Below are 16,491 nucleotides of genomic sequence, written 5' to 3'. Positions count from 1 at the left end.
GAACAAGACAAGGGTGCCCACTCTCACCACTACTATTCAACATAGTGTTGGAAGTTTTGGCCACAGCAATCAGAGCAGAAAAAGAAGTAAAAGGAATCCAGATAGGAAAAGAAGAAGTGAAACTCTCGCTGTTTGCAGATGACATGATCCTCTACATAGAAAACCCTAAAGACTCTACCAGAAAATTACTAGAGCTAATCAATGAATATAGTAAAGTTGCAGGATATAAAATTAACACACAGAAATCCCTTGCATTCCTATATACTAACAATGAAAAAACAGAAAGAGAAATTAAGGAAACAATACCATTCACCATTGCAACAAAAAGAATAAAATACTTAGGAGTATATCTACCTAAAGAAACAAAAGACCTATACATAGAAAACTATAAAACACTGATGAAAGAAATCAAAGAGGACACAAACAGATGGAGAAACATACCGTGTTCATCGATTGGAAGAATCAATATTGTCAAAATGGCTATACTACCCAAAGCAATCTATAGATTCAATGCAATCCCTATCAAGCTACCAACAGTATTTTTCACAGAACTAGAACAAATAATTTCACAATTTGTATTGGAATACAAAAAACCTCTGAATAGCCAAAGTAATCTTGAGAAAGAAGAATGGAACTGGAGGTATCAACCTGCCTGACTTCAGACTCTACTACAAAGCCACAGTCATCAAGACAGTATGGTACTGGCACAAAGACAGAAATATAGATCAATGGAACAGAATAGAAAGCCCAGAGATAAATCCACGAACCTATGGACACCTTATCTTTGACAAAGGAGGCAAGGATATACAATGGAAAAAAGACAACCTCTTTAACAAGTGGTGCTGGGAAAACTGGTCAACCACCTGTAAAAGAATGAAACTAGAACACTTTCTAACACCATACACAAAAATAAACTCAAAATGGATTAAACATCTAAATGTAAGACCAGAAACTATAAAACTCCTAGAGGAGAACATAGGCAAAACACTCTCCGACATAAATCACAGCAGGATCCTCTATGACCCACCTCCCAGAATATTGGAAATAAAAGCAAAACTAAACAAATGGGACCTAATGAAACTTAAAAGCTTTTGCACAACAAAGGAAACTATAAGCAAGGTGAAAAGACAGCCTTCAGAATGGGAGAAAATAATAGCAAATGAAGAAACAGACAAAGGATTAATCTCAAAAATATACAAGCAACTCCTGCAGCTCAACTCCAGAAAAATAAATGACCCAATCAAAAAATGGGCCAAAGAACTAAACAGACATTTCTCCAAAGAAAACATACAGAATGGCTAACAAACACATGAAAAGATGCTCAACAGCACTCATTATCAGAGAAATGCAAATCAAAACCACAATGAGGCACCATTACACGCCAGTCAGATGGCTGCTATCCAAAAGTCTACAAGCAATAAATGCTGGAGAGGGTGTGGGGAAAAGGGACCCCTCTTACACTGTTGGTGGGAATGCAAACTAGTACAGTTGCTATGGATAACAGTGTGGAGATTTCTTAAAAAACTGGAAATAGAACTGCCATATGACCCAGCAATCCCACTTCTGGGCATACACACTGAGGAAACCAGATCTGAAAGAGACACATGCACCCCAATGTTCATCGCAGCACTGTTCATAATAGCCAGGACATGGAAGCAACCTAGATGCCCATCAGCAGAAGAATGGATAAGGAAGCTGTGGTACATATACACCATGGAATATTACTCAGCTGTTAAAAAGAATTCATTGGAATCAGTTCTAATGAGATGGATGAAACTGGAGCCCATTATACAGAGTGAAGTAAGCCAGAAAGATAAAGAACATTACAGCATACTAACACATATATATGGAATTTAGAAAGATGGTAATGATAACCCTATATGCAAAACAGAAAAAGAGACACAGATGTACAGAACAGACTTTTGGACTCTGTGGGAGAAGGCGAGGGTGGGATGTTTCAAGAGAACAGCATTGAAACATGTATATTATCTAGGGTGAAACAGATCACCAGCCCAGGTTGGATGCATGAGACAAGTGCTCGGACCTGGTGCACTGGGAAGACCCAGAGGGATCGGGTAGAGAGGGAGGTGGGAGGGGGGATCGGGATGGGGAACACATGTAAATCCATGGCTAATTCATGTCAATGTATGACAAAAACCACTACAATGTTGTAAAGTAATTAGCCTCCAACTAATAAAAATAAATGGAAAAAAAAATCTGCCTGCAAAAAAATAGAAAATAAAAATGAATAGAAAATCTGGCAAAAAAAAAAAAAGTCTCCAAGCCAGGCTTCAGCAACACGTGAACCGTGAACTTCCAGATGTTCAAGCTGGTTTTAGAAAAGGCAGAGGAACCAGAGATCAAATTGCCAACATCCGCTCAATCATGGAAAAAGCAAGAGAGTTCCAGAAAAACATCTATTTCTGCTTTATTGACTATGCCAAAGCCTTTGACTGTGTGGATCACAATAAACTGTGGAAAATTCTGAAAGAGATGGGAATACCAGACCACCTGACCTGCCTCTTGAGAAACCTATATGCAGGTCAGGAAGCAACAGTTAGAACTGGACATGGAACAACAGACTGGTTCCAAACAGGAAAAGGAGTACGTCAAGGCTGTACATTGTCCCCCTGCTTATTTAACTTATATGCAGAGTACATCATGAGAAACGCTGGGCTGGAAGATGCACAAGCTGGAATCAAGATTGCTGGGAGAAATATCAATAGCCTCAGATATGCAGATGACACCACCCTTATGGCAGAAAGTGAAGAACTAAAGAGCCTCTTGATGAAAGTGAAGGAGGAGAGTGAAAAAGTTGGTTTAAAGCTCAACATTCAGAAAACTAAGATCAAGGCATCCGGTCCCATCACTTCATGGCAAATAGATGGGGAAACAGAGGAAACAGTGGCTGACTTTATTTTTCTGAGCTCCAAAATCACTGCAGATGGTGACTGCAGCCATGAAATTAAAAGACGCTTACTCCTTGGAAGGAAAGTTATGACCAGCCTAGACAGTATATTAAAAAGCAATGACATTACTTTGCCAACAAAGGTCTGTCTAGTCAAGGCTATGGTTTTTCCTGTGGTCATGTATGGATGTGAGAGTTGGACTATAAAGAAAGCTGAGTGCAGAAGAGTTGATGCTTTTGAACTGTGGTGTTGGAGAAGACTCTTGAGAGTCCCTTGGACTGCAAGGAGATCCAACCAGTCCATCCTAAAGGAGATCAGTCCTGGGTGTTCACTGGAAGGACTGATGCTGAAGCTGAAACTCCAATACTTTGGCCACCTAATGCAAAGAGCTGACTCGTTTGAAAAGACCCTGATGCTGGGAGGGATTGAGGGCAGGAGGAGAAGGGGACGACAGAGGATAAGATGGTTGGATGGCATCACTGACTCAATGGACATGAGTTTGGGTAAACTCTGGGAATTGGTGATGGACAGGGAGGCCTGGCGTGCTGCGGTTCATGGGGTTGCAAAGAGTCTGACATGACTGAGCGACTGAACTGAACTGAACTGAAATCTCTTGCTTTTACCCCCCCTCCATGAAACCTACTTCTGCCCTCTGGAGTTACATAAGTTTATAGTCTCTCATCTTATTAAAAGGCTCTCTCATTTGAATAATGTTGTCTTTGTACTTGGTGTTCTAACTTGTGAACCTGAGCATCCCTGGTTTCTTTAAGTAATCTTTATCAGATAAGGATTCCAGACTTTTGTTCCCCAAGTGGTTACCTCTAGAAACAACTTAATTATAACTATCTAGAAAGTGACCCCTGTACACAGCATAAGACACTGCCATGTGCTAACAATAACTGATACACAGGAGAGGATCATCACTTTTCCAAAGTCACACTGGTGGTAAGTGGAATAGGCACAATTTAAAGCCGGGGCTTCAGCCTTCTATGCCAGTTCCCATTTGATCTATAAATATAGATGAAGAGTAAAGTCCCTTTCATTCCTTCTCCAACCACATCTTAACACAATAATCTCAATTCGGCCTCATTTACCTTATATTTAGTAATCTTCTTCCAAATCCAGACATACAAACACTGGAACTGGCCTGGGCAACCTGGGATGTAGGGTCACCTTTATATATTTCCTTTGCATATCTGCCTTTTAATAATTAAAGCTGCAGGTATTTATGAGAATAAACAGAGTGAATAAAATATAAAGAAAACAAAGGAGATTTATTTTTTTAAAAAGACCTCTTAAAATAAGCTTTTGTCTTTTTTCCTACATTAAAGATTAGATAACCTTTTCTCAGCGCATCCAGTGAATTTTCAAGGGCATTTCCCCCTCATTTGCCCTTTGAAATGGAATTACTGCCATTTAAAGGTGATATGCAAACTGTCATACCTACGCTTACTACAGCTGTCTAAGAATATGACATTCAGGCTGATGTATATTGCTGGAGGGTGATGGACAAGGAGCTGGTATGATGTTAACACATCCTCTACTTCACTTGTAAACAGAATTCTATTTTCATTTCTGTCAGACCTGAGGTTTGGATTGAATTTTAGTTTCCTAGTCCCCAGGAGCATATCTATGTGATCTTTACAAATAATTGTCCCAAATATGAAGTTGACCACATGGCAGTTGGTCCAAAAATGCAACCAACTTGTCCAAAATTTGTAGGGTTTATCCTGGAGAAGGAAATGGCAACCCACTCCAGTATACCTGCCTGGAAAATCCCATGGATCGAGGAGCCTGGTAGGCTACAGTCCATGGGGTCACAAAGAGTCAGACAGGACTGAGTGACTTCACTTTCACTTTCATTTTCATGCTGGAGAAATTAGTGCTGTTTTCACCAGAAGTAGCTAACTTCCTTCTAGTTGGTCTTGGGTCTGTTAAGCAGGTGCAGAAATTTAAAGAAAGAGGGGGGAAGCGTGGCCCCTGCCTCCCACTCATTTTACAATCTCCTAAGGAAATGAACTGAAAAAAAAAATGTAATGATGAAGCTTGAACTGAAGTCCATGGAAGAAGGAGAGAAGAGACTTAAGTGGATAGCACTGGCCACATCCGGCATCATAGGCGTGGTGGACATTGAAGCTGGGCAGAATTTCCATAGAAAGAGAGGAAGGCTTTCTGACTCATGCATAGAGACACCTGATTATTATTAATTTGTACTCTGCTTTTACTTGTTTCATATCCTGTGCTAGATTCTGAATATATAGAAAGAAAAATAATAAAAGACTACACTAAAGTTTCTATTCCTGAATACTCAGTACTTACTACTGGACACCATGACGGTTTTGGAATACATATTCCTTTCATTTGTGATTTAGTATCAGGAAGTGTATCTATACCACAGAAGGAAACAAACTCCTTTGTGCTCTCTTACATGCCTATATTCATGAAATCCTAAATTTGTGTTGTCATAGATGAAGAAATTTCATTTTAAAAAATCAGCAAATTCCATCTGGTCTATGCAACAGGTTCTTTAGAGGATATCACGCATGTTTTTACAAATTCACCTCATTGGCTTGCTCCTGAGTGGGTAATTAATTATTTAAGAATTCTGAGGGACAGATGGATTCCTTTCTATTGTCAACACGTATATTCCCAAAAACTGATTTGAGAAAAAAATGGACAATAGAAGCAAATTAATATTTCCAAAAATAGTATACTACTGGGAAGTGATATAATTAAAATCTTCTTAATACCATAAAAAGGAGGCAGATTTTGTCTTGGCTGTTTCAGTTCAATGTGCATCAAAGGCAAGAGCGTTGACTACATCACCTGCCAAGCCCCCTTCTGTCTTTTTATTCCATACTTTTTTAGAAGTGCAATATCTATTGATATAAAATAAGCACTTGCAAAGGACCAAAAGAGTGTTCAGAAGGCTGTCACAAGAAAGCTGATGAAGGACTCCTCAAAAGTTTTGTAAATTCACATGCAAAAATTAGGGTCCGGTAACCATAATTTAATTAAAACTTTTTTTTGAAAAAGGAAATGTTTTTCTTCATATTTTATCTCTATGACAACTAAATAGGTTTGGAGCAGTGCCATTATACTAATTAAGGACATGGCCTCACAACATGGCCTTCTATGAAGATTAAACGCAAATGTGTGCATTATCTAGTTTCAATTAGGCTGCTGCATTCCTGGCTTGCAGTTGTGAGCAAACACTGTTTTGTATAAAGAACATGAATTGAAAATTGTTTCTTAAGGATTAGATAAAACTAAGGGAAATGAAAAGGAGCCCGCTGCTTGTATCACACACATTGATGTAGAACCTGGAGGTCTGTATCCACTCATTTATCTTTCCATCCTTCTGTCTGACATCACTGAGCCCCTCCTGTAAGCCAGGCAAAGTCTGGGAGGACAAATAAAAATTTCTGTCTTTACTAATGAGCTCCCTCTGGTGATGGCGACCCACGTAAACATGATAATTACAAAACATGCCCAGAGCATCTGGATTATAACGAGATGAAACCCACTGGTAGCAGGGTTGGGGGTGGGGGTGGGAGACAGAAGAATGTCCTCTGGGAAGATACAAACAACCTAATGCTTATTTGCTTATATTTTATTTATTGTTTATCTATATCCCTACTCATTTTCCATCTCATATTATTTTGATGGAAATTGTTTCACCTGTGAATATGTCAGTATGTATCTCTAAAAGATAAGGACCTATTTTTAATACTATCACAATATCATTATCACATCTAAAATATTACCAATAACATCACCAAATATCCAGTTGGTATTCATATTCCCAACTGTCTCATAAATGTCATGAATTTTTTTTTTAGTTTGTCTGAATCTGGATCCAATATGTTTACTAACAACAATTAGTTGATTCATCTTTTAAGTGCTTTCCCTACATTTCTTTTCTCTTTGTTACTTATTTGTTGAAGAAGTCTGACTTTTAAAGGATGAGTGGGAGGGACGTTCAAGAGGGAGGGGATATATGGTATACTTAAAACTGATTCACATTGTTGGGCAGCAGAAGCTAACACAACATTGTAATGTGATTACCCTCCAAAAAATCTGATGATAAACCATAAAGGAAAAGAATATTAAAAAAGAATGTATATATGTATAACTGAATCACTTTGCTGTTCAACAGGAATTAACATTGTAAATTGACTATACATCAATATAAAATTGAAGGGAAGCCCAATAATAAAAAAATAAATAAGAAAAAAGATAAAATCAAACAAAAAACCAACCAACAACAACAAAAAAAAGGATGAGTGGGGTTAAGGTAAAGAAGAAAGGATTAGGGAAAGCAGTTTCTAACAAAAAATACTACAAAGACATCAAGGTCTTCTTTGCTTTCCTTAAACACAAACTCTGTGATCATTTTTATTTCAGAAATACTGCTCAGTATACACTACCTCCTTTGAATACTCACTGGAAGGACTGATGCTGAAGCTGAGGCTCCAATATGTTGGCCACCTAATGCGAACAGCTGACTCACTGGAAAAGTCCCTGATGCTGGGAAAGACTGAGGGCAGGAGAAGAGGGGGTCAGAGGATGAGACGGCTGGATGGCATCACCGACTCACTGAACATGAGTTTGAGCAAGCTCCAGGAGATAGCAAAGGACAGGGACGCCTGGCGTGCTGCAGTCCATGGGGTCACAGAGAGCTGGACAGGACTGGGCAACCGTGTGACTGAATGACAAACACTGTCTCCTTACAATGCCCTTCTCCATGTGGCTGGTAAATTCCCACATCACCTTCAAGGCTCAGCTCCGAAATTATTCTCAACTTCTAAATCTCACACTGTCTCCACCCTCCCTAAAATATTACCTGGGATCTATCAATTAACCATGTTAGATGCTGGGCAGGAAAAGGTAAATGAAATCAAATCCCTGCCCTCAAGAAACTCACTGGGGGATATTTTTGGCAAGAAAGACAGTGATGCCACACTCTGGCCTCTAAATGTACATTTCCCCGTATAATTCAGTCATAGCAAGTATGTGCTCATTGCTGTGTAAGGCATAAGCTTGGAAGCAGTCAGAAAAAGTTAGATTTGCTACAAAATCATTAATGAATAGTCCTGCTCTTTCAGTTTTGATTTAAAGATAGAAAGCATGACTTTGTCAATAGGCTAAATACTTAAGACTGCGTGCTTTATAGCTTTTTCTAAGGTTCCTATCTTATGCAAAGGCTGTAAGAAGACTAATACTGGAATATTAGATAATCAAATTGTAATGAGTTTAGCTGGTTCTCTATGGCTCACATTTCTACTTTTTATATAGCTGTTGAAGCAACTGAAGCAAACAATATAAAAATGTATTACCCAATCATAATTGTAAATCATGCTCTTGATGATGGAAAGCCCAGAACACTCTTTTGTTCACTTCAGGGCTGTCAATATTTCATTGGGTTTGCACGTTTGGGCCTTTACAAGTAAAAATAAATGATCTTCATATTTACCATGCCAGCACCTTATACAGTGTCTTGCATATAACGGACAGGAATGGATGACACTGGGCTTTCCTGCCACTTTGTAGCTGTGTGATCAAGTCTTATATTCTCCTCTCCTCCCAGAGTGCAGTTATGAGAGATAAAGGAGATAGTGTGCACAAGGCAGCAATAAATACATGCGAGATTTAGTTATCATTTGTTAAATAAATCAATGAAAAAACTGAATATTTTGCCCCGTCCTTCATTCCTGTCCTACTCAAATTCCTGGCCAATCTCTCCAGACAACCTCAAGTAATATCTCCTTTATCACTGCTTTAAAAATTACACAGGGCTATCTCAAGCATTTTAGCACATACATTGTGCTAAAAAAAAGCACATACATTGTTTCTGTGTCCGACTGTTATTCTCCTCCATTGTAGCCACAGCTTTTAAAAAATGAGATGGGTCTGACACAGAAGTGATGTCAAAATATTTAACACCTAACTCTTCAGTTAATCTCTAGCTAATCAATTAGCTCTTCAGCTGCTCAATCAAGGCCTGGGAAAGGAACTGGAGTTGGGAGTAGTTTAAAGCAGCTCGGAGGGGGAAAAGCTATTTACCAAGAAGAATATAAGCATTTCAGTGATTTAAGAACCAGGAGTTCTGTGTGTAGTCTGAATGTCAATACTGGTCTCTTTGATACATCTCTGGCATCCCCTATTTGTTAGAAACTCAAAACACTTACTAATGAGGTGAGATATTCAGCCCAGAAACAGTTTATCTTGCTATTTCTCTACCTGCATAAGGAAACCTCAAAACTAAACAAAGAAGAGTTTATCTGGTTTGTGCTACGAGAAGTAAAGTCATGTCATGGGATAATGGTACTTTTTCATTCTGGGATGACATATGTGCTTTCAAAAAATCAACATTATCCATCACCCTTCCACTATTTTTAGTTTCTTCTTGCTCTGCACCGAAGAGCTGTCTTATACAGAAGAAACCAGTGCCCTGGGAAGCATTTGCTACCTGATCACTGCTGCCTCCTCTCACTCAGGCATGTTCTCTGAGTGAGTCTCTGGCTCCCCACTCACACAGCTGGGCTGTGACCAGCCACACGCTTGGCTTTGTGTTTTCTGAACAGATTTGCTGCACCAGAAGCAAATGGCAAGAGAAAATAAACTTTGATTCCTTTCGCTGCCATTACTGAGTGTTCTTTGGAAAGGAGCTAGAGGAATGAGTATCTAGGACCACGCTCATTAGGTAGGTGGGTTGACAGCATTTAACAACCTTCATGACATAAAAAGAGAATGTTTTATGATTGCATTTAGATGCCAGAAAATTGTGAACAGTATGAGCACACTTCCTATAGAAAGGAAGTCATAGTCTCGTCACTCCTGTGCTGCAAAACGGGAAAAACAACCCAAAACACGTTTAAATAAATCTGGAGTCAGGAGTTTTAGTAAAAACTGTTACCAAGCCCACCTAGTACAGTTTTATACAGGAAGTATTTTACTTCTTCAATGGAAAGAAAAAGTGAGTATTGCCTAAGGCTGAAGAACTAAAGAAGGAATATATTATATAAACTATGAATAACACAGACACCAAAATTTAATCTAATTTTGCTATGGAGCACTGGTATCTGGCTAACAAATATTTTAGTCTATCTCATTCTCGGTAAGGTAATATACTACACAATTAGCAAGTAAACGCATCTACCCTCATTTGTCTTATACCTTTGCTTTGTTTTTGTCTTATATAATTTTTTAGCATCAAAAATTTCATGATATCAAAATCTAAATAAATCTGAGGCACCGAGTGAGCCAAACTTCTTGAAAAGGTCTCACAGAAGCAAAAAAGGGAGAAAAAAAAGATGACAATGGTATTGTCGAGCTCTAAAGTTCTATAATTTTGAAACAGGGGACAAATTTTAAGGTTCATATTGAACTGACTTCAAATCTGTACACACATTGTAAAAAAATAATGATATGACTGTGGCTCTGCTTAAAACCCAACTGTTACCATCCAATAACAACAGGTTTTGGTGAAACTAATACATCAGGTTTTCTATTAATTATACCACTGGTCAAATTGCTTCTAGCTGGCAACTTCTGCAATAGGGCCAATGTGAAGATAAACAGAGAGCTACATAATTACCTGGTTAGCTTTTGTGACTGCAGAAAGCTTTTTCCTCTGCCTCACGCCCTTGCCTCTTTCTTATTTCTTGGTAAACCCCTGCTCATCATGCCAATATTTAAAGGCGTGCACTGCCTTCTTCCCACCCTGTACTACACTAACTCCAGTGGACATCTGTATGCTGTGTGCTGTACATGTCACAAGCTGAAGACCAAGTATCATTCCACCAGCACCACAATCTCGCTTTTTGTTTGTTTTTTTTTTCTTTTGACCACACTGCATGGCTTATAGGATCTTAGTTCCCCAAGCAGGGATTTAACCCGGGCCCCCACAGTGACAGTGGAGAGTCCTAACCACTGGGCCACCAGGGAATTCCTCACTATCCCTTCCTAACAGTAACAGCTGCCAGACTTTGTTTTGGGACTTCTCAGGTCATAGGGAGTCTGCCTTTATCCTGTTTAAGCTTCACAGTGGGCTGGTGATTTGGCTCTATGTTCATGGGTAAGCCAGTCCATTCAAAGTGAACTTTAGGTACCATTCTCAGGCTCACTTTCTGGCTGGATATGACTAAGAAAACAAGCTGTCCAGGAGCCACTGGCAACCATTCTGGAACCATGAGGGCAGTTAGGGTTAGGATACAGCTAATCTCAATACAGACAGCATGTCAAAACCTAAAGAAACAGATTTCTTGACAGCTCTGTGAGCCACAGGATCAGACCTCTGAGGCTGTTTTTACTGCTGTACTTTTGGGTTACAATCACCAATACATTTCCTTTATCAATCAAGCCAGTTTGAGTCATGGTGCCTGTTCCTTGCAATAGAAAGCAACCTCAACTGCTCTTGTTATGGCGCAGTAGGGATCACATTGTGTTACAACTGTGGGCTCACGTGCCCATTCCTCTCGGATTATAAACGCGGTGAGTCCAAGGATTATGACTGTTCCTTTTTGTAATCTCAGCACCTAGCAGAACATCTGGCATGCTATGCATACTAACTGATTAACAACTGACAAACAAGCAAGCAAACAAGTATGTAACACAAGCTAATCCAGATTATTCCAGCCAAAAAACACCTCTTTCCCAGTATTTTACATTTTAAAAAATGTGACTGGAGCCCTTCTACTGAGTTAGATATCCACGGCATATTTATAACCATTTTCTATTCTAATTCAGTTAACTAACAGTGCTTTTTCTCCTTTTTCCTCCTAATTACATAAATAATACATGCTCATTACCAAAGTTCAAATGATACATAAAGCATAAAAAATAAAGTAAAAGATGATGGGATTACCATCACCCAAGGCATACTCAATTAGAAGTTTTCAATTCAGAGGTTAAATGGCAAATTTTGTTTTGTCCTGTTTCTATTTGTCAAATGTGACACAGACATTAGTCGTCACAGAATCATAAGTTTAACTTCTGTATTTTCAGACTGGGGGAACATTTGATGTAGGCACACTATGCGCTGAGTTTTTAATGTGCTAGATGCTCTCATGTGGATGAGGGAATAGCTGTTTACCAGGACATGAGTTGTCTCATTTTTGTTTTCCCAACAGCCGTGCTTTATAGCTAAGGAAAGTAAGGTTGCCAGATTTGGTAGTAGAAAATATGTCCCAGGTTTGGGAATATACACACTGCTATATTTAAAATGGATAAGTGACAAGGACCTACTGTATAGCACAAAGAACTCTGCTCAATGTTATGTGGCAGCCGGGATGGGAGGGGAATTTCGGGGAGAATGGATACGTGTATATGTATGGCTGAGTCCCTTCCCTGGTCACTTGGAATTATCACAACATTCGGCTATATCCCAAAACAAAACAAAAAAAGGTTTTGATTCTTTTTTTTTTTAATGGGGGGGGGTACCCGAAATTAGCACTGAACTCTAAGAGCAACTACAGTTTCAAACAGCATATGGATAAACGGCAGTTTTAACCCAGCTGACCCTAATGTCACCTTCCAAAGTCAGTCTATGCCTCTGAACTAGAAAAAAGACCAATGTCTAGCCTTGATGGATCACGTTGCAGTCAATTCCAAAATGGAACTTGAAAAGCTTTTAGTCTGAGATCTTCATAGTTTTGACCACTTTCTTGATCAAGTGACTTCTTTTGGTTTAATGGGGAAAGGTCAAAAGCAAAAACGAAAGCCCCACAAAACCAACCCACTGGAGTTTTAGCTTCACCACTCTGAAGTATAGGTAAACATTCTTCAGTGCAGTGTAGGGCTGTTCCTAACATTCCGGGGGCCGGGGGGCCCAAGGTAAGAATACAAGTAGAGTATGGCAGAAACCAACACAACATTGTAAAGCAATCACCCTCCAATTAAAAACATATACAATTTTAAACAATAAATTTTTAAAAAAAGCAAAAAAAAGTCGAGGCCCCCGGACCTGGGCCAGCCCCTTGTCTTTTCCATAGTTCCTTCCTGCACCACAAAAGGCCTTTTGTGCGGATGTGTGGCTATCCCAAGTCCAGTGATGATCAACAAAATACCACTCCCTGGCCTCAACCCTAACCCCATGCCAGTAGCAAAGGCACGGATATCCTCACACCCAGGGGTGGGCACACACGTATGACCCTTGGAAATGGGCTCAGGATTGTTTAGGGAATAAATTCTGGGATCCTATTTACCCCGAATATGGGCTAGAAAGCAAGTTCCAAATGGGCCCAGCCTCTTGCATCAGAGACTCCTCTCAAGTCAGAGAAATGCTGTCCAAGTCAAAGGACAATACTAGTTCAGGGTAACTTTTAGATCTTATCTTGAATTTAAGATATACGAACTTCTAAAATTCCATGCCTTTTAATACTAAATTTTATACTTTGGTGAGGACTGTAAAGATGGCTCAGGAAAATTTGACCTTGATTAGTTAGCACAGACCAAAAATGAGAGTAATGAAAGTCTCCAACTTCATTTTTTTATACCCCCTGAATTCTGACAGAGGTTAAATACATGGGGAGAAGAGTCAAGGCAGTTATAGGTCCAAGATCCCAAAAATGGAGTCATGTAACACTAGGCAAGCCCTACTAAATCTTCCTACCAAGGTGGTTACAGTATAGATTCTATAAGCAGACATGTGTGAGTTCAAATTCTAAGTGCTGCCGTAAGCCAATTTATTTTTTAAATTAATAATTAATTTTTTTAATTGAAGGATTATTGCTTTACAGAATTTTGTTGTTTTCTGTCAAACCTCAACATGAATCAGCCATGTTGATTCATGAATAGGTATATATATCCCCTCCCTCCCATCTCGCTCCCCACCCCACCCCTCTAGGCTGATACAGAGCCCCTGTCTGAGTTTCCTGAGCCACACAGCACATTCCCATCGGCTCTCTATTTTACACATGGTCATGTAAATTTCCATGTTGCTCTCTCCATAACTCTCACCCTCTCCTCCCCTCTCCCCGTGTCCGTAAGTCTGTTCTCTATGTCTGTTTCTCCATTGCCATAAGCCAATTTAAATTAGTATTTAAATAAACTTTCCTCTAATCTCATTTCCGAATTTGATATTGAGAAGCAAGATAGTACCTACCCAGTAGAGTCATGATGCAGAGTAAATGAGAAAAAGCAGGTAAAACATACAGCACAGTGTCTATCTACTATTATAATTACTAGTTTAATGCAAAGTCTTTAAATGCAATGTCAGGGTCAGCATTATGGCCTATTCATTGTTTGGTAAATAACTTAGAAGGCTATGATATATTATCTGGCATCAGCTTACCTCCATGCTCCACATTTGAAATCAAGTTTATTCTTTGAATAAGTATGTAAAGACATTAGATATCGTTCTAAGAATTAGTGAAATGTGAACTGAAAGGTAATAATTATGTTTACTAGGTTTCCAAAATAAAACAAAAAAATCATCTGACAGAAGTATATCTTGCTAACAAGAAAATTTTTATAATCTTCCTTTTTAATGTGCATATTTCTTTCAAATCAACATTAAATGAGTTTATATATTTTACAAAATTCGACATCTAACCATAATGACTACCTCTCACTGGATTCCCTTTGTATCAAACAGTGTATTGTCGGTAACACGTACACAGCATCACCATTCTGGCATCACCTTCCTAAGCTCCCCGAGCCCATTTTAAGGATAAGGAGAGTGAGGTGGTGATCACAGAGACACAGGCCCCTGCCCTTCCCGTTTGCTCGCTGCTGAAGCCAGGCCTGGGAACAGCTCCTGTAGGCCTCTCCCCGTTCTACCCCCCACAACCTTTCTCAGAAACCGTGTGTCATGTAGGCAAAATGCTCATGCCTCTTGGCTTTTAACCCTTTCTTAAGAGGCAAGTTTTTTGGTGTGTATGTGCTCTCTCAGAAGGTTCTTGTTATAGTTCATATTCGTCTTCCTGTAAATTTAATTGAGAATAACTCATGCTAAATTTTCTTTTGTTGCTATTAAAGGAGCTGATTCCTGGTGGGTGGAGATGAAAAAAATCACCACCAAATGAGAAGAAACTCAGTTTATGGAAATTAGTTCATTGGCTTATTTCTCCATAAAACCACACTGAATCAAAACCCAGATACTGCTGCAAAATAAACCAGGGGCTCTGGCAGGAGATTTTTTAAAATACAGTACAGTAAAATTCAGTGTACAATATATTGCAAAGGTACTTTACAACCATGTTCTTGGCATTAAGATACATTAACACTTTTAGGAACATTCAGGTGTGTGTCATGATCTTTACAAAGCATAGTGTGCTGATCAAACCATCAAATACAGATATTGGTTTATACCTGCAATGATTTGCTGAATTTCCTATCTTGATCATTACTGCTGTACCCCGGAGGTTTTGAACTGAACATAAGACAAAAAGACATTTTACAGACCCCTTGTGGGGCAACCGTTTGTAGATCAGAAACCAAGTCTCAGGTTACACACCCCTAAGTGCCAACCACAATACATCACTCCTCTGCTCTTTGAGCAGAACTTATTCAGAGAAATGGAAAATATGGAAAAGCTATTTATGGACAAAAGAAGTATGCCTGGAAAATGTGTTCCTGAAAAAAAAGATACATTCCATATTCCAAATTTGCCAAGTTTTGGGTTTTGGTGCAATCAGAAAGTGTGCTAGGAATGGAGAAACAACTTTATCTGAAGTACAGTGGTACTGGTGACCAAAATATTTATCAGGAAAAAGCAAAGAGCATGCTGGGGGAGGGTGCATACTTTTTATCAAGGCGATGCTAAAACGAGTTGCTTTCCTTGAGGATAAAGAGGACGTTCTTTTCAGATCTACAGATTCCACATCTAAAGAGAAAGTACAATTATGCATAAAGTAAATGCTTTGGACAGACAAACCGTTATGGGTCCAGAAGACAGTAGCTCCTTGCCAGTGAAATAAAGCAAATGTCAACAAGCCAGACACACTTGAAACATTCAGAAAAATGTCTTGCTATTCCTTTCCATACATAACATGCCATATGACACCACAGTTAAATCTGTTACTGCAAAGAAAAAAAAAAAGTGCATCAAGCTGCGGTTTCCATGAGATTTGGACAGAGGCAAACAACGCGGCAGAAAGGAGTCCGCGACGGTAAGAGTCTCGCTTCTTTCCTTCTGAGGAGGAAATGACTTCCTACAGCTAGCTGACCAGGAGTTCGCGCTCACCCTGCCCGGAGCCAGGATCCGGAGTGTGCCCAGATGCGGACCAAAACGCAGCTTCAGGTAATTATTAACGGGAATAGGAAACTAGAGAAAACAGTCCCAAGTTACGCAAATACAACGGTCCTGCTTTCTGCATTTGTCTGTCCTGCGGGTGGGTTGTACAGCTCTTTCCATAACGATCCAGTCTGTTTTTTTTCCCTCCTTCTCCCACATCACCAACAGGCATGCCAAATGCAAATCTGCTCACATTCTGATCCCATTCCGGCAAAAACACAGGGACTACCACCATACTGAGTTTCACAATAATCTCCACAATGACAATTATTCACAGCCCTTCAGTTCTGTTCACACAAAAGATTGCAATTTGAATCTTGCCTTGCATAGGTTCAGCTCTAT

The 16,491-nt window shown here is 39.4% G+C and overlaps 1 protein-coding gene across 36 annotated transcripts in view; it reads right to left on the bottom strand.

Moving 5' to 3' along the window:
- The window catches only part of DLG2 (discs large MAGUK scaffold protein 2), a 2,236,304-nt gene that overhangs the window by 203,921 nt on the left and 2,015,892 nt on the right, over positions 1 to 16,491 (bottom strand). The gene's annotated exons all lie outside the window — the stretch shown is intronic.

The sequence above is a fragment of the Cervus canadensis genome, chromosome 29, assembly GCF_019320065.1.
Source record: "Cervus canadensis isolate Bull #8, Minnesota chromosome 29, ASM1932006v1, whole genome shotgun sequence".
In the NCBI taxonomy this organism is placed as follows: Eukaryota; Metazoa; Chordata; class Mammalia; order Artiodactyla; family Cervidae; genus Cervus; species Cervus canadensis.
Note: the sequence above shows the minus strand (reverse complement) of the source record. Positions and strands in the feature narration are given on the sequence as shown.